Source organism: Schistocerca cancellata, chromosome 7, assembly GCF_023864275.1.
Source record: "Schistocerca cancellata isolate TAMUIC-IGC-003103 chromosome 7, iqSchCanc2.1, whole genome shotgun sequence".
Taxonomy (NCBI): Eukaryota; Metazoa; Arthropoda; class Insecta; order Orthoptera; family Acrididae; genus Schistocerca; species Schistocerca cancellata.
In genome coordinates, this window is record NC_064632.1 from 153,497,015 (window position 1) to 153,520,412 (window position 23,398).

Below are 23,398 nucleotides of genomic sequence, written 5' to 3' on the forward strand. Positions count from 1 at the left end.
ATGGAAAGTAAGCGTTTCCGGACACATGTCCACATAACATATTTTCTTTCTTTGTGTGTGAGGAATGTTTCCTGAAAGTTTGGCCGTACCTTTTTGTAACACCCTGTAGAACCGAAGTTTACGTAGTACGGAACGCGGAAGCAGCGGTGACTGGCTAGCTGCGCAGTTGTCCACTGCGCGTCTCCGGTCCAGTGGCCATAAATGGTGTCGTGGACTATAGTGGGTGCAACATATTAAAATGAATTGCTAGACATTCAGTGTACACTGATAAGCCAAAACATTATGACCAATGCCCATCTCTAGGCTGTATGTCGCATTGCAGGAACGTGAAGCGGTAAGCAAAGTATGTAAGTTGTTCGGCACGGATCGGAAATTATTCTAGCGACGACACAGGCCGCAAATGGGAAATTCTACTGACATGAGCGACTCTGACAAAGAAGATGTAATTATTACCCAGGAACTGTGAACGAGTATCTCGATAACGGCGTAGCTAGTAGAATGTTCACGTGCTACTGTCGTGAGCATCTATGGAAAGTGACAGAACGAAGGTGGAACTACCGTTGGGAGATAAGCGGTTGGACGTCTACGACTCTTCACAGAATGTAGTATTTGGAGGCTTGCCTGGTCTGTAATGCAGGGTACGTGCAGATCTGTGGCAGCTCTCCCGAAAGAGCACAATGCTGGTGGACGCATAAGTGTTTGGAGCATACCGTACATTGTACATTATTGAACATAGGGCTCCGCAGCAGACCACCCCTGCGTGTTCACATGTTGGCCCAACAACAGCGTCAGTTGCGATTTCAGTAGGCACGGAATCGTCGAGATTGTACCGTGGATCAATGGTAACATGTCGCCTCGTAAGATAAATCACGCTTTAGTTACACCAAGTCGATGGAGGTCTCCACAAACGCCTTCATCCACGCGAACGGCGTTTCTAAATGTGTACCATGCCAAGGACGAGGGAAGGTGGGAGTATTATGCTATGGGAGACATTCTGTTGCGCTGACAGGGGACCTATTGTAGTAACCGAAGACGCTCTAACAGCTGTTGACCACATGCAGCCTTCATGCTTGATGTCTTCCCTGCTGGCGACGTCATCTTCCAGCAGGATAATTGTCCGTGTCTCATAGACAGAACCCTGCTATAGTGGTTTTAGAAGCATGATAATGTACTCACATTGATGTCTTCGCCATGAAATTCGCTTAATGTCAATCCAATGGAACCAGTTTCGGTCGATATCGGGCACCATCGCTGCGTAAACAAATCAGCGTCCCTGTATTTGAGGACATTATGTGACTTTTGAAAGTACATCTGGGGCGACATACCTCCACAAACCAACTAACTAACTGTCGAATCCATGATACGCAGAATCGGCGACGTATTGCATTCCAAAATGGACCAATAAGTTATTAAGCAGGTGGTCGTAATTTTTTGTCTTTACAGGATATCTCACTGTACCTCAGTCATCCACAGTGTGTGGTTCTTTTAAAATTACTGTTTTTTAATATTTTTCTTTTTATGTTTCATTCTGTACTTCAAAGAGCAGAGAATGGGGTTTGAGATCTGGCCCGTTGTTCACAGTTGATTTTTACCAAATCACAGTCAGCTTCTTGTGGGGTTCCGAAATGGAAATTCTTATGATGGGATTACCAGATTCGGCGCTTGCCTTACAAGCATGGGATATAGTACTTTTGACTAAAATTTTGAGTAGATCGAAAACAAGACACTCTAGAACTTACACAGTGGATTTGTGTCCAAATTTTCAAAGGCAAACGAAGAATGCGAAATGGTCAGATGGGGTATCAAATGGACCACCGAGATGTATAGTTTTGCAAATAAAGATATAATTCCTGTAATGCAATTACGGTAATTAACAAAAGCTTAAATAGTGATCTTAGGGAAAGTTACACAACAGGTTATTGATCGAATTTCGAAAAGGAAACTAAGAGTGGGAAACAGACACTCTGATTATCAAAGAACCAGCGCGAGGTCTAGTGCTGCAAAGAAAGATTTAAGTGCTTGAATGTAATCACTGAACTGGGTTGCTGCGTTCGTAGCGTAAGTTTAATGATCACAACAGATACACATGACAGAGACTTTACTCATCAATAGTATATTCTCCTTCACTATTGGAATAGTCTGCCAACGCTACGGTAACTTTCCGATTCCCCGACTGTAAAAATCATGTGGTTTTGATGTGAAGAACTAGTCAAGCCATGTTCCGGGCGTATTTTCATCCAGAAAAAAAGTTCCTTCAAGGTTGTTCGTCAGAGAGCGGAAAAGGTGAAAATCGGAGAGCTCAAAATCAGGTGAATAAGGTGGGTGAGGAATGATTTCTCAACCCAACTCGTGTATAGCGTTTTTTTATCAGCCTAGCAGAATACAGGGGGGCGTTATCGTGAGGTTGCATTATTTCATGTAGTCTTACTGGTTGTTGTTCGTGGACTGAGTCTGCAGGGCGTCTCAGTCGTTCAAATGTCAGCAGCGATGGTTACACCTCGGGAAAGCAATCTGTAGTACTCCACACCGTCGCTGTTTCGCCAGACGCTTAACATTACCTTCTGTGGATGTGCGCAGGTCTTGTACGGGAAGTTGCTGCTTTGTTTGAGTTCAACCTGTGATGGCGTACGCCATCGCCAGCACACTGGTCTCCACTAGTAACCACTGTATAGCAGGCGCTGCACCAAGCGCGTCTATGAGAGGACCAAGACACGCCCCCTAGGCCACGCACCGATAATGCCTCCCGGACAGCGCGCATACAGGGCGCCCCGCCGACCCATCTGTCTGTGTGCTCTGGTCTTCCACAGTGATTCGCCTCGCACCTTAGCTAGCTGTGAGGGAACGTTAGTTATTGTACATACGCTCATGCTCATAAATTAAACATAATGCTGATACATGGTGAAACAACGCTCTGGTTTAAATCACCTCGGGGTATGACCATGCGGTGCATTTGACCTGTGGTCGTCGCACGGTGGTGCTGGCAGCAGTCCACATGAGGTGTGTTGGTGAATGTCAGTGTACGGTGCAGCGAGTAAGTGTGCAGACGTTTTCAGACGTGCTAATGGTGACTGTGTGTTAAAAATGGCTCAAAGAACACATATTGATGACGTTATGAGGGGTAGAATACTAGGGCGACTGAAGGCTGGTCAAACACAGCAGGTCGTACCACGGGCTCTCCGTGTGCCACCAAGTGTGATCTCAAGATTATGACGATTCCAGCAGACACGAAACGTGTCCAGGCGCTACAGTACGGGACGTCCACAGTGTACAACACCACAAGAAGACCGCTATCTCACCATCAGTGCCCGCAGACGGCCGCAGAGTACTGCAGGTAGCCTTGCTCGGTACCTTACCGCAGCTACTGGAACAGTTGTGTCCAGACACAGTCTCCAGACGACTGAACAGACATGGGTTATTCACCCGGAGACCTGCAAGGTGCATTCCACCGACCCCTGGTCACAGGAGGGCCCGTAAAGCCTGGTGTGAAGAACGCAGTACATGGTCATTGGAACAGTGGTCCCAGGTTATGGTTCAAATGACTCTGAGCACTATGGGACTTAACTTCTGACGTCATCAGTCCCCTAGAACTTAGAACTACTTAAACCTAACTAACCTAAGGGCATCACACACATCCATGCCCGAGGCAGGATTCGAACCTGCGACCGAAGCGGTCCCAGGTTATGTTCACAGACGAGTCCAGGTATAGCCTGAACAGTGATTCTCACCGGGTCTTCATCTGGCGTGAACGAGGAACCAGATACCAACCCCTTAAAGTCCTTGAAATGGACCTGTATGGAGATCGTGGTTTGGTGGTGTAGGTTGGGGCTATGATTGGTGCATGTGCACCCCTACATGTCTTTGCCAGTGGAACTGTAACAGGTCAGGTGTATCGGGACGTCATTTTGCACCAGTATGTCCGCCTTTCCAGGGGTGCAGTGGGTCGCACCTTCCTCCTGATGGATGATAACGCACGGCCCCACCGAACTGCCATCGTGGAGGAGTACCTTGAAACAGAAGATATCAGGCGAATGGACTGGCTTGCCTGTTCTCCGGACCTAAACCCTATCGAGCACGTGTGGGATGCTCTCGGCTGACGTATCGCTGCACGTCTTCTAACGCTTAGGATACTTCAGGAGCTCCGACAGGCACTGGTGCAAGAATGGGAGGCAATATCCCAGCAGCTGCTCGTCCACCTGATGCAGAGTATGCCAAATCGTTGTGCGGCCTGTATACGTGTGCATGGTTATCATATTCCACATTGGTGTCGGGTTACATGCGCAGGAAACAGTGGTGTTTTGTAGCACATGTGTTTCGGGACTGTTTTCTCAACTTATCACCAATACCGTGGACTTACTGATCTGTGTCGTGTGTGTTCCCTATGTGCCTATGCTATTAGCGCCAGTTTTGTGTAGTGCCTCGTTGTGTGGCACCACGTTCTGCAATTATCCTTTATTTATGAGCATGAGTGTAGTTGTGGTCTGGCCACGGATAAATTCAATCGTCAGTACATGTTATTTGATTGGTGTGAACCACGGACTTCAGACTGGACATAATTGAAGTTAAGTACTCGATTGGTACCTGTAATAAAGTGTATTTTAATCACGTGTGCATTTTTTCGTGTTGTAGTGAGAGGAAACAGGACACCCACCCTCTCTTCATCCAGTCACAAAACATTATGAGAGGGCACAGCCACAACACAAACATTCCTTTCTTTTCATAATTGTAGGATATTAGGATATTATATTAGGATTTCTCATCACCAGTAACGATACAAGATGGGGATGATCGGCGTTGTTCACGAGCCAATCGATGACCACCCGCTGATTTCTGTAATTTTGGTTTAAGGCGTGTGGTACCCACACACCCGATTTTTGAACGTTCCCCACTGTATGCAGATGTCACTCGATTGTGGAACGATCACCGTTCATCACTTTTGCCAGTTCTCGAGTGCACTGACGTGGATATTTGTGGATTACTGCGTTTAAAGATCTTAGTCAAACCCCGAAGGTCTTCCTGTACATAGGGAGTCACTATATCAAAACCATCCTCCACAAAACGCAAAAATCTTTCTGTTGCCGTGCTCACTCCAGTGGCTTTATCCCGGTACACGGCACAGTCGTTACTCGTTGCCTCCGTTGCTGTCACCCCTCTATTGAACTAAAACAGTAGAATATCTCGGAAATGTTCCGATTGCTCCTCTTGGCACTAATTTATCTAGCGCCCAGAGCTCCTCTCACTACCTCCAAATGGTAAAATGATGATATGGAAACTCAAATAGCAACAGTGAACAAGAAATAAAAAATGACAATCGATAAAGAAACGCATAGCAGCCGGAAGACTAACACGCAAAACAAAAATACTACGAACTTACGCGCCAACCTAGTACAAACGGGCCTTCACCTTTCGGCCTGCCTGTGTGTGTACTGAGGCAGCAGCGTCCGCCGGGCCGGACCGCGGGATCGCAGCCTGGCAGGTGGGCGCCGACTGTGGCGCCGGGCACGGCCCGCGCCGCCTCCGCCCAATTAATTAGAGCTAACGAGCGGCGGCAGCGGCGGTGCCTGCGGGGGCGGTGGGGGCGGCGGGGGCGGCGGCGGCCGTGCAGGCCGATTACTGCGGCCGCCTTCCCAGGGGGCTGCAGCGCCCGCCGCCCGCCGCTAGCAGCCCTAATGGGGGCTGACTCGTCCCGTCTGCGTCCGTCCTGCGAACTACAGCGAGCACAGGTTGGCTCCGTTATTCGCTATACAGCCGGCAATTTCCAAATAAAGCTTGTCATTGTACGTGGGGGGTTAAGCAACTAATGCAACATAGTTTTTTCTCGGCCAGTTTCGGTTGAAAATACGTGAAATTTGGTTTGGAACACCGTGGAACATTCCCTGTTTAGCCCCTATAGTGTCATGAAATTCATGCAGGCGGCGACGCTATACATACTCTTCAAAATGGCGTCTCTAACGGAGGTCCGCTCGAAGCAGAGAGCTGTCATTGAGTTTCGTTTGGCGGGAAACCAAACCATCAGCAGGTACTTCTGTAAAATATCTGGGAGTATGCATGCGGAACGATGTGAAGTGGAATCATCATCTAAAATTAATTGTTGGTACGGCGGGTACCAGGTTGAGAGTCATTGGGAGAGTCCTTAGAAAATGTAGTCCATCAACAAAAGAGGGGACACTCGTTCGACCTATACTTGAGTATTGCTCATCAGTGTGGGATCCGTACAAGGTCGGGTTGACAGAGGAGATAGAGAAGATCCAAAGTAGAGCGGCGCGTTTCGTCACAGGGTTATTTGGTAAGCGTGGTAGCGTTACGGAGATGTTTAGCAAACTCAAGTGGCAGACTCTGCAACAGAGGCGATCTGCATCGCAGTGTAGCTTGCTGTCCAGGTTTCGAGAGGGTGTGTTTCTGGATGAGGTATCGAATATATTGCTTCCCCCTACTTACACTTCCCGAGGAGATCACGAATGTAAAATTAGAGAGATTCGAGTGCGCACTGAGGCTTTCCGGCAGTCGTTCTTCCCGCGAACCATATGCGACTGGAACAGGAAAGGGAGGTAATGACAGTGGCACGTAAAGTGCCCTCCACCACACACCGTTGGGTGGCTTGCGGAGTTTAAATGTAGAAGTAGATCTCAGACATTCATAGATACTTGCAGGATGTCTACCAAGACCTGGCAGTGAAGAAAATACCAGTGACTCGTTGGCCGAGGCGTTTGTCATCATAGCAACAAGGTCACGCAAATACATCTGCATCTACATCCACGCTACGCAAGCCACCTGACAGTGTGTGGCGGAGGGTACCTTGAACACCTCTGTGGGTTCTCCCTTCTATTCCAGTCTCGTACTGTTCATCGTATACTCCTAGCTCACTTATTTGTTACATAGTTTAATTAATTTCTTTGTGTGTTTTTGGTACTTGCATTGTTTAATTCATAAATTTCGGGCGTATTATAGTATTTGAGAGTTGTAGCATCGCGTTTTAGTACCTGAATAGTGTAAATTCGCGTAGTCGCCTGTCTTCTGTTTTTGTTTTGAACGGCCAGTGTCGGTTGGTCACAGCCAGTGTGCTCCCTGCCGCCGTTAGATGAGCAGCTGCCAGCAGAAAGTCGTATACTCCTAGCTCAGTTATTTGTTACATAGTTTAATTCTTAATTTCTTTGCGTGTTTTTAGTACTTGCATTGTTTAATTCATAAATTTCGGGCGTATTATAGTATTTGAGAGTTGTAGCATCGCGTTTTAGTACCTGAACAGTGTAAAATCGCATACTCTCCTTCCGCCGCCGAGCAGTGTGTCAGCAGTGCGCAAGTAGCAGCATTACTGCATATACTAGGCAATCTTGTATTTTAATAACCGTTTAAATTTTGTGTCGATTTGTTTGTGCTCTCTGTACATTAGTTCAGACGTTCTTTGCACAACAGTTTCTAGCATGGATAGGGACTGCAACTGCTGTGTTCGGATGCAGGCTGAGTTGGCATCCCTTCGCTCCCAGCTTCAGGCAGTGTTGGCTTCGGTCGCACAGCTTGAGGCTGTTGCCAATGGGCATCACTGTGGGGGTCCGGATGGGGGTTTGTCGGGGACGGCCAGCTCGTCCCACGCATCCCCCGATCGGGCTACGACTGTGGCTGCCCGGGATACTGCCCACATTGAGGCTGATCCCTCACCTGTGGTAGAGTGGGAGGTCGTCTCGAGGTGTGGCAGGAGGCGAAAGACATTCCGGAGGGCTGAACGGAAGGCCTCTCCAGTTTGTCTGACGAACCAGTTTCAGGCTCTGTCTCCGGCTGATACTGATCTTCGGCCAGAGATGGCTGCTTGTCCTGTTCCAGAGGTTGCCCCTCAGTCTGCAAGATCCGGGCAGTCGCAGAGGGTGGGCTTACTGGTAGTTGGGAGCTGCAACGTCAGGCGCGTAATGGGGCCCCTTAGGGATATGGCAGCAAGAGAGGGGAAGAAAACCAATGTGCACTCCGTGTGCATACCGGGGGGAGTCATTCCAGATGTGGAAAGGGTCCTTCCGGATGCCATGAAGGGTACAGGGTGCACCCATCTGCAGGTGGTCACTCATGTCGGCAACAATGATGTGTGTCGCTATGGATCGGAGGAAATCCTGTCCGCAGCTCGTGGTCGTGCGGTAGCGTTCTCGCTTCCCGCGCCCGGGTTCCCGGGTTCGATTCCCGGCGGGGTCAGGGATTTTCTCTGCCTCGTGATGACTGGGTGTTGTGTGATGTCCTTAGGTAAGTTAGGTTTAAGTAGTTCTAAGTTCTAGGGGACTAGTGACCACAGCTGTTAAGTCCCATTGTGCTCAGAGCCATTTGAACATTTTTTTTGAGGAAATCCTCTCTGGCTTCCGGCGGCTATCTGAATTGGTGAAGACTGCCAGTCTCGCTAGCGGGATGAAAGCAGAGCTCACCATCCGCAACATCGTCGACAGGACTGACTGCGGACCTTTGGTACAGAGCGGGGTGGAGGGTCTGAATCAGAGACTGAGACGGTTCTGCGACCGTGTGGGCTGCAGATTCCTCGACTTGCGCCATCGGGTTCCGCTGGATAGGTCAGGAGTCCACTACACGCAGCAAGCGGCTACACGGGTAGCAGGGGTTGTGTGGAGTGGACTGGACGGTTTTTTAGATTAGATGGCCTCGGGCAAGTACAGAAGGGGCAACAGCCTCAAAGGGTGCGGGGCAAAGTCAGGACATGCGGGGACCAAGCAGAAATCGGTATTGTAATTGTAAACTGTCGAAGCTGCATTGGTAAAGTACCGGAACTTCAAGCGCTGATAGAAAGCACCGATTTTGCAAAAACAGACATAATGTCTTATGGGACAACAGCAATCAGTGATTTTATAATGTTACTTAAAATCCGTCTTGATTGCAAAAAAATTTTTATTATTCATATGACCTAGCATGTGAAAGGTGCTGGATTTGGACGGGTTACTCCTGTAACTGAAATATCAGATCTGAAGATGGTTCTGAATGAACCGAAACCGGTCATATGAATAATAAAAAATTTTTTGCAATCAAGACGGATTTTAAGTAACATTAGAAAGCACCGAAGCTGAAATCGTTATAGGTACAGAAAGCTTGCTGAAGCCAGAGATAAATTCTGCCGAAATTTTTACAAAGGCACAGGCGGTGTTTAGAAAGGATAGATTGCATGCGACCGGTGGTGGCGTGTTTGTCGCTGTTAGTAGTAGTTTATCCTGCAGTGAAGTAGAAGTGGATAGTTCCTGTGAATTATTATGGGTGGAGATTACACTCAACAACCGAGCTAGTTTAATAATTGGCTCCTTTTACCGACCTCCCGACTAAGCAGCATTAGTGGCAGAACAACTGAGAGAAAATCTGGAATACATTTCACATAAATTTTCTCAGCATGTTATAGTCTTAGGTGGAGATTTCAATTTACCAGATATAGACTGGGACACTCAGATGTTTAGGACAGATGGTAGGGACAGAGCATCGAGTGACATTATACTGAAAGCACTATCCGAAAATTGCCTCGAGCAATTAAACAGAGAACCGACTCGTGGAGATATCTTGGACCTACTGATAACAAACAGACCCGAACTTTTCGACTCTGTAAGTGCAGAACAGGGGATCAGTGATCATAAGGCCGTTGCAGCATCTCTGAATATGGAAGTTAATAGGAATATAAAAAAAGAGAGGAAGGTTTATCTGTTTAGCAAGAGTAATAGAAGGCAGATTTCAGACTACCTAACAGATCAAAACGAAAATTTCTGTTCCGACAATGACAATGTTGAGTATTTATGGAAAAAGTTCAAGGCAATCGTAAAATGCGTTTTAGACAGGTACGTGCCGAGTAAAACTGTGAGGGACGGGAAAAACCCACCGTGGTTCAACAACAAAGTTAGGAAACTACTGCGAAAGCAAAGGGAGCTTCACTGCAAGTTTAAACGCAGCCAAAACCTCTCAGACAAACAGAAGCTAAACGATGTCAAAGTTAGCGTAAGGAGGGCTATGCGTGAAGCGTTCAGTGAATTCGAAAGTAAAATTCTATGTACCGACTTGACAGAAAATCCTAGGAAGTTCTGGTCTTACGTTAAATCAGTAAGTGGCTCGAAACAGCATATCCACACACTCCGGGATGATGATGGCATTGAAACAGAGGATGACACGCGCAAAGCTGAAATACTAAACACCTTTTTCCAAAGCTGTTTCACAGAGGAAGACCGCACTGCAGTTCCTTCTCTAAATCCTCGCACAAACGAAAAAATGGCTGACATCGAAATAAGTGTCCAAGGAATAGAAAAGCAACTGGAATCACTCAACAGAGGAAAGTCCACGGGACCTGACGGGATACCAATTCGATTCTACACAGAGCGGAAACAGCGATCGTGTGAGACCCAACTCGCTTTATTTGTTCATGAGACCCAGAAAATATTAGATACAGGCTCCCAGGTAGGTGCTATTTTCCTTGACTTCCGGAAGGCGTTCGATACAGTTCCGCACTGTCGCCTGATAAACAAAGTAAGAGCCTACGGAATACCAGAGCAGCTGTGTGGCTGGATTGAAGAATTTTTAGCAAACAGAACACATCATTTTGTTATCAATGGAGAGACGTCTACAGACGTTAAAGTAACCTCTGGCGTGCCACAGGGGAGTGTTATGGGACCATTGCTTTTCACAATATATATATAAATGACCTAGTAGATAGTGTCGGAAGTTCCATGCGGCTTTTCACTGATATGCTGTAGTTCAAAATGGTTCAAATGGCTCTGAGCACTATGGGACTTAACTTCTAAGGTCATCAGTCCCCTAGAACTTAGAACTACTTAAACCTAACTAACCTAAGGACATCACACACATCCACGCCCGAGGCAGGATTCGAACCTGCCACCGTAGCGGCCGCGCGGTTCCAGACTGTAGCGCCTTTAACCGCTTGGCCACCACGGCCGGCGATATGCTGTAGTATACAGAGAAGTTGCAGCATTAGAAAATTGTAGCGAAATGCAGGAAGATCTGCAGCGGATAGGCACTTGGTGCAGGGAGTGGCAACTGACCCTTAACATAGACAAATGTAATGTATTGCGAATACATAGAAAGAAGGATCCTTTTTGTATGATTGCATGATAGCGGAACAAACACTGGTAGCAGTTACCTCTGTAAAATATCTGGGAGTATGCGTGCGGAACGATTTGAGGTGGAATGATCATATAAAATTAATTGTTAGTAAGGCGGGTACCAGGTTGAGATTCATTGGGAGAGTCCTTAGAAAATGTAGTCCATCAACAAAGGAGGTGGCTTTAAAAACACTCGTTCGACCCATACTTGAGTATTGCTCATCAGTGTGGGATCCGTACCAGATCGGGTTGACGGAGAAGATAGAGAATATTCAAAGAAGAGCGGCGCGTTTCGTCACAGGGTTATTTGGTAAGCGTGATAGCGTTACGGAGATGTTTAGCAAACTCAAGTGGCAGACTCTGCAAGAGCGGCGCTCTGCATCGCGGTGTATCTTGCTCGCCAGGTTTCGAGAGGGTGCGTTTCTGGATGAGGTATCGAATATATTGCTTCCCCCTACTTATACCTCCCGAGGAGATCACGAATGTAAAATTAGCGAGATTTGAGCGCGCACGGAGATTTTCAGACAGTCGTTCTTCCCGCGAACCATACGCGACTGGAACAGAAAAGGGAGGTAATGACAGTGGCACGTAAAGTGCCCTCCGCCACACACCGTTGGGTGGCTTGCGGAATATAAATGTAGATGTAGATGTAGAAAGAAAGATTGTCGGTATGCTTCCGTGTGGGCTCTAATCTCTCTGATTTTATCCTCGTGGTCTCTTCGCGAGATATTCGTAGGAGGGAGCAATATACTGCTTCAGTCCTCGGTGAAGGTATGTTCTCGAAACTTCAACTAAATACCGTATCGAACTACTGAGCGTCTCTCTGGATTTTATCTATCATTTCCGTAATGCTTTCGCGATTGCCAAATGATCCTGTAACGAAGCGCGCTGCTCTCCGTTGGATCTTCTCTATCTCTTCTATCAACCCTATCTGGTGGGGATCCCACACTGGTGAGAAGTATTCAAGCAGTGGGCGAACAAGTGTACTGTAACCTACTTCCGTTGTTTTCGGACTGTATTTCCTTACGATTCTTCCAATGAATCTCAGTCTGGAATCTGCTTTACAGCCGGCCGCGGTGGCCGAGCGGTTCTAGGCGCTTCAGTCTGGAACTGCGCGACCGCTACGGTCGCAGGTTCGAATCCTGGCTCGGGCACGCATGTTTGTGGTGTCCTTACGTTAGTTAGGTTTAATTGGTTCTAAGTTCTAGGCGACTGATGACCTCAGAAGTTAAGTCGCATAGTGCTCAGAACCATTTGAACCATTTTGATGCCCTCCCTCGTGGCGCAACGATCAGATCTGAAGGTTGTTGTGCTATCCTCATTACATTGAAAAAAAAAGGACTTCAGAGTTTTCGTCACCACAAAAAGGCATACGAGCTTCTCCTTCTCCATGACAAGGCATGGCGTCACACAAGTCTGAGCAACAGAGAGGAGCTTACAGTCCGCAATTGGAAAGTTCTTTCTCATCCACCCTGCAGCCGATATCTCGCACTTTCCGACTTCCGTTTGGCCCAATGAAGGATGAACTCTGCTGTACTCACTATGGGGATCATGGGGAGGTTACTGATGCAGCAAGATACTGGCTGATACGTTGCCCAGTGGTCCCATATTAGCATACAGGCACTTCCAGTGAGGTGGCGCAAGGCCATCGCATTGAACGGAGATTATGTTGGAAAATAGGGTTTTGTATCGAGACAGGAGAGGAATTATACGGTGTATTGGAATTCTGACTGAAACCAACCAGCTCTCAGAAAAAAAAGTGTTGCATTACTTAATGAATACCACTCGTAACTGCATCAGGAGGCGCAGCAAATAACCAGGTCTCACTTATTATTCGTATATAGCACAGTAGAGGCGATACATGATTAAATTTGTTGGTGATTTGGGGGTTTACAGGGTATGAAATTTAATACACAGAGGTGCCACACGAAGTGCATAAGGAAGCTTATGTTAAAGAGTAAGGTACTGGGACACAATAAGTTCATTAAAATTTAGACAAATTATCTCGAATAAAAAACAGCCCACAGTTGCTCTAAACTCTGTTTATTTTAAACCTAAAGCAAGGCTTAACCTTAAGTAAGGTTTAAAATAAACAGAATTTAGTGCAACTGTGGGCTGTTTTTCATTCGAGACAATTTCGTATCGGTTGCTGTCGTCGCTGCCATGATGAAAATAATGGCAGACAAATCAGTTTATCTGAACAAATTTTTTGATACAAAACAAACTTTGAGACATGCTTAAAACACATCAGATAAGAACAGCATGTATCACCAGAATTTATTAATGAGAGTTTACCAAACGGTTCCTGGTGGCAGAATATGCTAAAAATCAAAACACATAAAAATTTACTCTTGTGATTATGAAAGCAACGATCAGCAGTTTTAATAAAAACAAAATAATGACACCAGGATTAAGCTACACTGTCAGCAAGATTTTATGTTGTTGCTTAAGAAAGCAACTAATGGCTCAACGAATTTGCACTACCACTGCCAACAGAATTTACTACAGAAGCTCAAGAAAACAGCTGCTGGTAGAATTTGGTAGAATTTGTTTTTGAAAAACGTTTTTTACTTTGATAGCTGATCTTTATAAATTTTTACGAGCTGAATCCAAATGTAGCCTTAGGTTTTTTGTATCACTCGAAGTTTTCGAGCAATGTGCTTTTTACTATATAGTATAAATATCCTATGCTATATGGTAAACGGGGATATTAATGAAACGCTTTGTTACAACATAAGCATGGCTTGTATTTACAGTAAGCTACTTAAAACAATGATAAATGTTAACAGGGGTTTCACTTGTCTCCTGGCATTGGTTTGTATTTTCTTTCTCTTTTTTCTTTGAAGCTGCTTGTGTAGCTTTTTCTACGATCAGTCACTTGCTGAACTTCTCGGTGAAGTGATCAACAGTAGTCCCTCATCACGTTGGTGTTCCAGAGGCCTCGGTAGCGTTTTTCCATCACTTTAATGTCCTGGTGAAAACTCTCTCCTCGCTCCTCACTAACATCTCTCATATTGTCTGGAAAGTAATCAAGGTGACCGTTCAAAAAGTGAACTTTCAGGCTCATTAAACATCCTAAAGTTTTAAACTTCTTTAACATTTTAGCTATAATAGAATCATTCTTAGGGTCTTTTTCATGTCCTAGAACTTTGTAACGATTTGCTTGAATGACAACCATGCTTCTTTCTCTTTTAAGGTCCTTGTGGTTTCAAAGTTAACATCGAACATCAATTTTATAATATCAGGTCCGACAAAGACGTCTTCTTTTAGTTTTGGTTCTGAAATGTGTGGAAACTTTTGGCAGAGGTACTTAAAACATGGTCCATCTTTAGGCAAAGCCTTTACAAACTATTTCATTAGGCCTAACTTTATATGTAGAGGTGGTAGGAGTACATTTTTTGGATCTACAAGGTTTTTGCGTAGAATGTTCTTCTCACCAGGTTTGAAAGACTCCCTCACAGGCCAGTTCTTTCTGCACCAGTGTTGATCCCAAGCCCCACTGTACTATTCACACGAGAAACATGGAAATTTGGTAAAGCCACCTTGCTGACCAAGGAGCATGCATGTTACTTTTAGATCGCCACATATCATCCAACCATAAGCAGAATATCCTATTTTATTTAGCACTATTCCTAGGTTTTCAAAGCTTTCGTTCATATGTAAAGAACTTCCAACAGGTACAGATGCATACATGTTACCATTGCGTAAAAAAACAGTTTTTAAACTAGTTTTAGATGAAGCAATAAACAGCCTCCAGTCTTCCATTTTGTATTCAATACCAAACCCATTCATCAGACCGGGAATGTTTGAGCAGTACACTAAATCACCTTCTTGTTGAAAAAACTTGGAAAATTGCTGCTCTCTCTTTCTATACATTCATATGCTGGTTCCAACTGCCAATAAGTTCCTTTTTTGTAATTCTACAGCCAAGCAATTCAGCTTTCTCTTTCGTGAAGCCCAGATCCCTAACCAAATCGTTAAGCTCGGTCTGAGTAAACAATTTGGTCTCTAGACTTTCTGTATTACAATGAAATTAATCATCATCTTGTTCATGTAAATCACATTGTACATCAGAAAATTCTTCTGTTGGAATATAATTTAAATCATCTGGTGGTTCAGGAACCGGCGAATCTACTAATTGCAGACGGAAGGTTTGGGTAGCTTATTACCTTCTTGTTTTTCGAATTATGACCAGTAATATCAACACTGCAAAAGTAGCAATCACAGGAATAATTTACTGGCTCCCTCCATATCATAGGAACAGTAAATGTCCTTTTTGGACCATTTTATCACGTCTTCAACACACACATAACACAACTTACGTGGCACCCAAGATTTATCTTGATCACCAAGTTTAGATATAAAGTATGATAGATAAACCTTTTTCACAAAGTCTGTAATGTTTATTTGGTGTTTTTTAATCACAAATTCACCACAAATATAACAAAAACTGTCAGCAGAGTTTTTACAACCACGATTAGACATTGTACTGAGCACATGTACAGGAAACAGGAAAGTGAGGTTAGGCTGACAGTAAACAAAACACCATCTGTTAACACAAAAATAGAATCGACCTTTTTTGCCAGCAAATGTTTTTCAACAGTGCTACCAACTTCATCTACATTCATGACACCTCCTTTTTAAATTATTTTAACTATATAGAAGCTGTTAAATTCTTTAAAAAGCTTCCTAATTTGATAAATTTAACTGTGAAGCGTGAAGAAGTGGTGAGTGATACAGTTTTTCAAGTATCATATTTGGATTTCCCACCCTAAAAAACTTAAGAATAAGGTATTTTCAGCAGAAAAGTTTTTCCATCGCTGGCCTCTGTAATCAAACAAGCACAAACTTATGCGTCAACTGACAACAGAGAACCATAAAAAACTATTGACGTAATCAAAACATAGTGTAACACTGACAATTTAAATGAATATTAAATTTAATTCAGAGTGGCTAGTCCACCAAAATACTCGTGTAAATATATTCACTAGTGCTGGACAAGCAAGGTTCTACTAAATAATGAAATTGAAACCAAATGGTGCAAACTTTCAACTAGAAAACTAATTACTGAAGAGATACCCAAATTTATGGGGACAACATTGGACCATTAGGTAGTAACGGAAGCCTTACAAGGAAGCACCTGAGTGCGAGGTTACAAAAGATCAGTGATGTTTACGGCATTCGTTGTCCCATATATTGTTTACCATGCAGCCAAAATATTGGCAGCTAATGGCAACAGGAACGCGTCTGAAGTATTGAGTGGTGAGCACAGCATGTGGCTACGGGGCGTGGTTGAACTGCTTAGCCGGTGAGTAGCTCACAACGGTGCTACAGTGCTAAAGGTGTCGATGCAAAGAAGAGCAATGGCTCTGATTTGCCTGATTTTATCGTGGTGTTCGTTCCTCCCTATGTAGGGCGGTGTCAACAAAATATTTTCGCATTCGGAGGAGACAGTTGGTGATTGGAACATCGTGAGAAGATTTTGTCGCAATGAAAAACGCTTTTAATGGTTTCCAGCTCAAATCCTGAATCATTTCTGTGACACTCTCTCCCACATTTCGCGATAGCACAAAACGTGCTGCCTTTCTTTGAACTTTTTCGATGTACTCCGTCAGTCCTATCTCGTAAGGATCCCACACCGCGCAGCAGTATTCTAAAAGAGGACGGACAAGCGTAGTGTAGGCAGTCTCCTTAGTAGGTCTGTTATATTTTCTAAGTGTCCTGCCAATAAAACGCAGTCTTTGGTTAGCCTTCCCCAAAACATTTTCTATGTGTTCCTTCCAGTTTAAGTTATTCGTAATTGTAGTACCTAGGTATTTAGTTGAATTTACGGCTTTTAGATTAGACTGATTTATCGTGTAACCGAAGTTTAACGAGTTCCTTTTAGCACTCATGTGGATGACTTCACACTTTTAGTTATTTAGGGTCAACTGCCACTTTTCACACCATTCAGATATTTTTTCTAAATCGATTTGCAGTTTATTTTGATCTTCTGATGACTTTATTTGTCGATAAACGACAGCGTCATCTGCAAACAACCGAAGACGGCTGCTAAGATTGTCACCCAAATCGTTTATATAGATAAGGAACAGCAGCTAGAGACAGGATTTGTGGCTCCCTGTCCGACATTATTGATAAACTATATCGCTCAAGACCTGTTTCAATATCACTTTCACTTATTAAATATGAATCGTTATCATTCAACTCCTTTCGGGCGTATATGACACCACACATTCTGCATCTACATACACAGCTGCATGGATACTCTGCAAATCACATTTGAGTGCCTGGCAGAGGGTTCATCGAACCAACTTCACAATTCTCTATTGTTCCAATCTCGTACAGCGCGCGGAAAGAACGAACATATATATGTTTCCGCACAGGCTCTGATTTCCCTTATTTTATCATGGTGATCGTTTCTCCCCATGTAGGTCGGCATCAACAAAATGTTTTCGCATTTGGATGACAGTGATGGTTATTGAAATTTCGTGAGAAGATTCCTCCGCAACGAAAAACGCTTTTGTTTTAATGATGTCCATCCAAAATCCTGTATCATTTCAGTGACACTCTCTCTCCTATTTGGCGATAATACAAAACGTTCTGCCCATATTTGATCTTTTTCGATGGATTTCGCCAGTTCTATCTGGAAAGGATCCCACATCGCGCATCAGTATTCTAAAAGAGGAAGGACAAGCGTAGTGTAGGCAGTCTCTTTAGTAGATCTGCTACATTTGCTAAGTGTCCTGCCAATAAAACGCAGTCTTTGGTTTGCCTTCCCCACAACGTTTTCTATGTGTTCGTTCCAGTTCAGATTGTTCGTAATTGTAATTCCTAGGTATTTAGTAGAATTTACTGCCTTTAGATTTGACTGATTTATCGTGTAACCGAAGTTTGACGAATTCCTTTTTGCACTCATGTGGATGACCTCACACTTTTAGTTACTTAGGGCCAACTGCCACTTTTCGCAACATACAGATATCTTTTCTAAGTCGTTTTGCAAATTATTTTGATCTTCTGATGACTTTAATAGTCGATAAATGACAGCGTTATCTGTAAACAACCAACGACGGGTGCTCAGATTGTCTCCCAAATCTTTTATATAGATAGGAAACAGTAAAGGGCCTATAACACTACCTTGGGGAACGCTAGAAATCACTTCTGTTTTAGTCGATGACTTTCCGTCAATTACTACGAAGTGTGACCTCTCTGACAGGAAATCACGAGTCCAGTCACATAACTGAGACGATACTCCGTAAGCACGCAATTTCACTACAAGCCGCTTGTGTGGTACAGTGTCAAAAGCCTTCCGGAAATCCAGAAATACGGTATCGATTTGAAATCCCTTGTCAATAGCACTCAAGACTTTGTTTCGGGAAAAATTCGTGTGAGGATAACTTCCATGTGCTTCGTCTGCCGCTTAAAGTTCTTGAGACTGGAGTGGCCTGTCTGGAACAGGCTCTAAGGAAATTGAGGATCGATAATTTCCACGATATCCAGCCGACCAGAGTCCAGAAGGTGAGCGATTATAAGTAGTTTGAAAGTGATTGTAGCCCAGAGGGGCTTATTCCTCGTACTTGGTGTCATTTATGACTCTCATAATCCCATCACTTTCTTTTCTAGTTCGCGTTTCGGGTAGTTCTGAGATAATGTTGCTGATCTCATCTGAGTCTCGCAGGTAAAAGATTCGGTGACAAAACTATCCATAGCGATCTCGCGGCTGAGAATAACTACACTCCTGGAAATGGAAAAAAGAACACATTGACACCGGTGTGTCAGACCCACCATACTTGCTCCGGACACTGCGAGAGGGCTGTACAAGCAATGGTCACACGCACGGCACAGCGGACACATCAGGAACCGCGGTGTTGGCCGTCGAATGGCGCTAGCTGCGCAGCATTTGTGCACCGCCGCCGTCAGTGTCAGCCAGTTTGCCGTGGCATACGGAGCTCCATCGCAGTCTTTAACACTGGTAGCATGCCGCGACAGCGTGGACGTGAACCGTATGTGCAGTTGACGGACTTTGAGCGAGGGCGTATAGTGGGCATGCGGGAGGCCCGGTGGACGTAATGCCGAATTGCTCAACACGTGGGGCGTGAGGTCTCCACAGTACATCGATGTTGTCGCCAGTGGTCGGCGGAAGGTGCACGTGCCCGTCGACCTGGGACCGGACCGCAGCGACGCACGGATGCACGCCAAGACCGTAGGATCCTACGCAGTGCTGTAGGGGACCGCACCGCCACTTCCCAGCAAATTAGGGACACTGTTGCTCCTGGGGTATCGGCGAGGACCATTCGCAACCGTCTCCATGAAGCTGGGCTACGGTCCCGCACACCGTTAGGCCGTCTTCCGCTCACGCCCCAACATCGTGCAGCCCGCCTCCAGTGGTGTCGCGACAGGCGTGAATGGAGGGACGAATGGAGACGTGTCGTCTTCAGCGATGAGAGTCGCTTCTGCCTTGGTGCCAATGATGGTCGTATGCGTGTTTGGCGCCGTGCAGGTGAGCGCCACAATCAGGACTGCATACGACCGAGGGACACAGGGCCAACACCCGGCATCATGGTGTGGGGAGCGATCTCCTACACTGGCCGTACACCACCGGTGATCGTCGAGGGGACACTGAATAGTGCACGGTACATCCAAACCGTCATCGAACCCATCGTTCTACCATTCCTAGACCGGCAAGGGAACTTGCTGTTCCAACAGGAGAATGCACGTCCGCATGTATCCCGTGCCACCCAACGTGCTCTAGAAGGTGTAAGTCAACTACCCTGGCCAGCAAGATCTCCGGATCTGTCCCCCATTGAGCATGTTTGGGACAGGATGAAGCGTAGTCTCAAGAGGTCTGCACGTCCAGCACGAACGCTGGTCCAACTGAGGCGCCAGGTGGAAATGGCATGGCAAGCCGTTCCACAGGACTACATCCAGCATCTCTACGATCGTCTCCATGGGAGAATAGCAGCCTGCATTGCTGCGAAAGGTGGATATACACTGTACTAGTGCCGACATTGTGCATGCTCTGTTGCCTGTGTCTATGTGCCTGTGGTTCTGTCAGTGTGATCATGTGATGTATCTGACCCCAGGAATGTGTCAATAAAGTTTCCCCTTCCTGGGACAATGAATTCACGGTGTTCTTATTTCAATTTCCAGGAGTGTAGATACGGGTGAGCGGTACGTAGCGCTTGGCAGGTTTGCTAGCGTCTAGTGTGCCAGCGGTCGTAAGCCGGCGTGTGTTCCAATGGAGGCTTGCAGGCGTGCCGGCAGCACGTGGCAGCGAGCGCTATGCCGGCAGATCCGCCACACCCAGGTGGATGCCAGATGGGGGAGGCTTCATTGCGTCCCACGCTTCTGTACGGCGACTCTGCCAGCAGACCCGCCGTTGCACCCCAGTACGGTAGGGCCCGAAGGGCTAGTCGAGGGTTAGCGCCCGCAGGCAACCTCGTGACTTCCCCCCCTCCTCCTCTACCCCTACCAATCAACGCCGCCGCCTCTGTTCCCGCCAACCCGTGTGCGCGGATGGACGGCCGCCTCAGGCCGCAGCCAACCTGCCGGAAAATTTGAGACGTCGCCGGAGTTAATGAGGAATTATACGCGCCGGCGGCGGTTACGCGTGCCACCTCACTCTGCCCACAGGGAAGCCACTTGCGGCGGTGAAGGGACCACGTTCGGCGCGCGGCAGTGGCTCTGCTTAGCGCGCTTGCAGCCCACTTAGCTTGCTGACAGCGGCGACTGCCAGTGTGGGGAATTTGGATCCCCTTAACATGTAGCTCTGTATGATGAGCTGCACTGCCACTTACAAACATACCGGGGACAACAACAAAGAGTACTATAAGCAAAGTAGATTCAGGCAAATGGGAACTATTCACAAACACACAGATCAAATCTCCAAAATTGAACCCACTATCCGTACACAAATGAAACCATATCGACACCGAGCGAGGTGGCGCAATAGTTAGCACACTGGACTTGCATTCGGGATGAGGATGATGTTTGGTTTGTGGGGCGCTCAACTGCGCGGTTACCAGCGCCCGTACAAATTCCCAACCTTTGCTCAGTCCAGTGCCGCCACTTTCAGAAAAATGGTTCAAATAGCTTTGAGCACTATGGGACCTAACATCTGAGGTCATCAGTCCCCTAGAACTTAGAACTACTTAAACGTAACTAACCTAAGGACATCACAGACATCCATGCCCGAGGCAGGATTCGAACCTGCGACCGTAGCAGCAGCGTGGTTCCGGACTGAAGCGCCTAGAACCGCACGGCCATATGATGATGAAATGATAACACAAACACCCAGTCATCTTGAGGCAGGTGAAAATCGCTGACTCCTCCGGGAGTCGAACCCTGGACCCCTTAGTCGGAAAGCGAGAACGCGATCGCGAGACGACGAGCTGCGGATTTGCACTCGGGAGGACTCCGGTTCAAATCTGCGTCCGGCCATCCTGATCTAGGTTTTCCCTGATTTCCCTAAAATCGCTTCAGGCAAATGCCGAGATTGTTCCCTTGAAAGGCACGGCCTACTTCCTTCCTCATTCTTCCCTGATCTGATGCGAGCGATGACCTCGCTGTTTGGTTCCCGCCCCCAAACCAACTAATCAACCAACCACATCGACGTCGAGTTAGACTACAGTGAGACGAATGAGTTTGTTCACACGAAAATTCCTGTAACATACTGCTTTTACACTAAAACCATCGACGACACAAAGTGTAGCATGTACACAACACATACACGACATTCAAGTCACAAAATTATGAAATAATAACAAATTAGAGCAGTAACCTGTTAACAGATTAAATAGACCTTAGCCGGTTATCGGACTAGGCGCCACGTAAAATATATATTTAGACCTGTAGTTAGACTAAATTGGAGTAGAAAAAAGGCAGCATAAATACTCTAGCAACTTAACAAACGTGTAATGATGAGACGAAAATAATACTGAAAGCATACAATACACGCCCGGGTTCCCGGGTTCGATTCCGGGCGGGGTCAGGGATTTTCTCTGCCTCGTGATGGCTGGGTGTTGTGTGCTGTCCTTAGGTTAGTTAGGTTTAAGTAGTTCTAAGTTCTAGGGGACTGATGACCATAGATGTTAAGTCCCATAGTGCTTAGAGCCATTTGAACCATTTTTTTTGCACACAATAAAGGACACTGTACGTGGAAATAGTAAAACACCGAACAGATAGAACAGAAACGCCTAGATTACGTAGGATAGATCATGTCCGGTTATTGTGCCAGTCGCCACAATAATACTGTAATGAGGCTAAATTGAGACGGAATAACTTAAAAAGTAATGTAGCAAATTTACAAACATACAGAATGAAAACGCCAGCAAAACTTAGGTATTAGGACAGCTGTGCGAGAGACGAATCGACTCTTCTCATCCGAGACGTGAATTTATCTCGTGTCCTGAACTAACTATGACAGGAAGTGACCAAGGACGTCGGACTTGAGGATACATTCTGAGTCCGCCTCCCTGAACAGCGTGGGTGAATGATCCAACACTAATCTTTCCTATCTTCTTCCCTCTCTCTTCTAAAAAATTTGATTTGGTAATTCTACATTTCGAAATTTCATGTATTATTATTTTAAGATGTAATGACATCAGTATCTTACACTACCCCGCCCTCATACCACGAGCGCATAATTGAATATCTGCTATAATAATGATGAAGCTTTGCGCAGATTAAACTTATTTCTCTCGGTAAATTTTTCTTTTTATGTACACAAACACTGGCAGCACACAGAATTAATGAGTTTTCTAAAATCTGAGAGGTTGTAGAGGATGATATTTTGGAAATTATCACCAACGAATTTCGGATCAAAGGTCAGAAATAAAATAAATACAGCATCCTGAAGTATTTTATTTCCAAGTCACACGATAGCACCACTTACATCTGTTGTTGTTGCATATATAAGAACGAAACGACATAAGTACACAGACCTACGGGAGTCAGGTTGCAATTGACTGCATGTCGTAGTCTAGGCGGGACTGTTGTCATGTACTTCCCGGAAGGATTATTAATCATATGCTGAATTATCTATACGCATTTTCGTCACAAAAAAGCTCGCAGCATGCCAATACATGTAAATGTTGGCAAAGTGTCTTCAGCTGATCTGGAAACAATCCATTTTCATGGGGGATGCAATACGAATAGCAGCTGCGCGGGATTAGCCGAGCGGTCTGCGCCGCTGCAGTGATGGACTGTGTGGCTGGTCCCGGCAGAGGTTCGAGTCCTCCCTCGGGCACGGGTGTGTGTGTTTGTCCTTAGGATAATTTAGGTTAAGTATTGTGTAAGCTTAGCGACTGATGACCTTAGCAGTTAACTCCCATAAG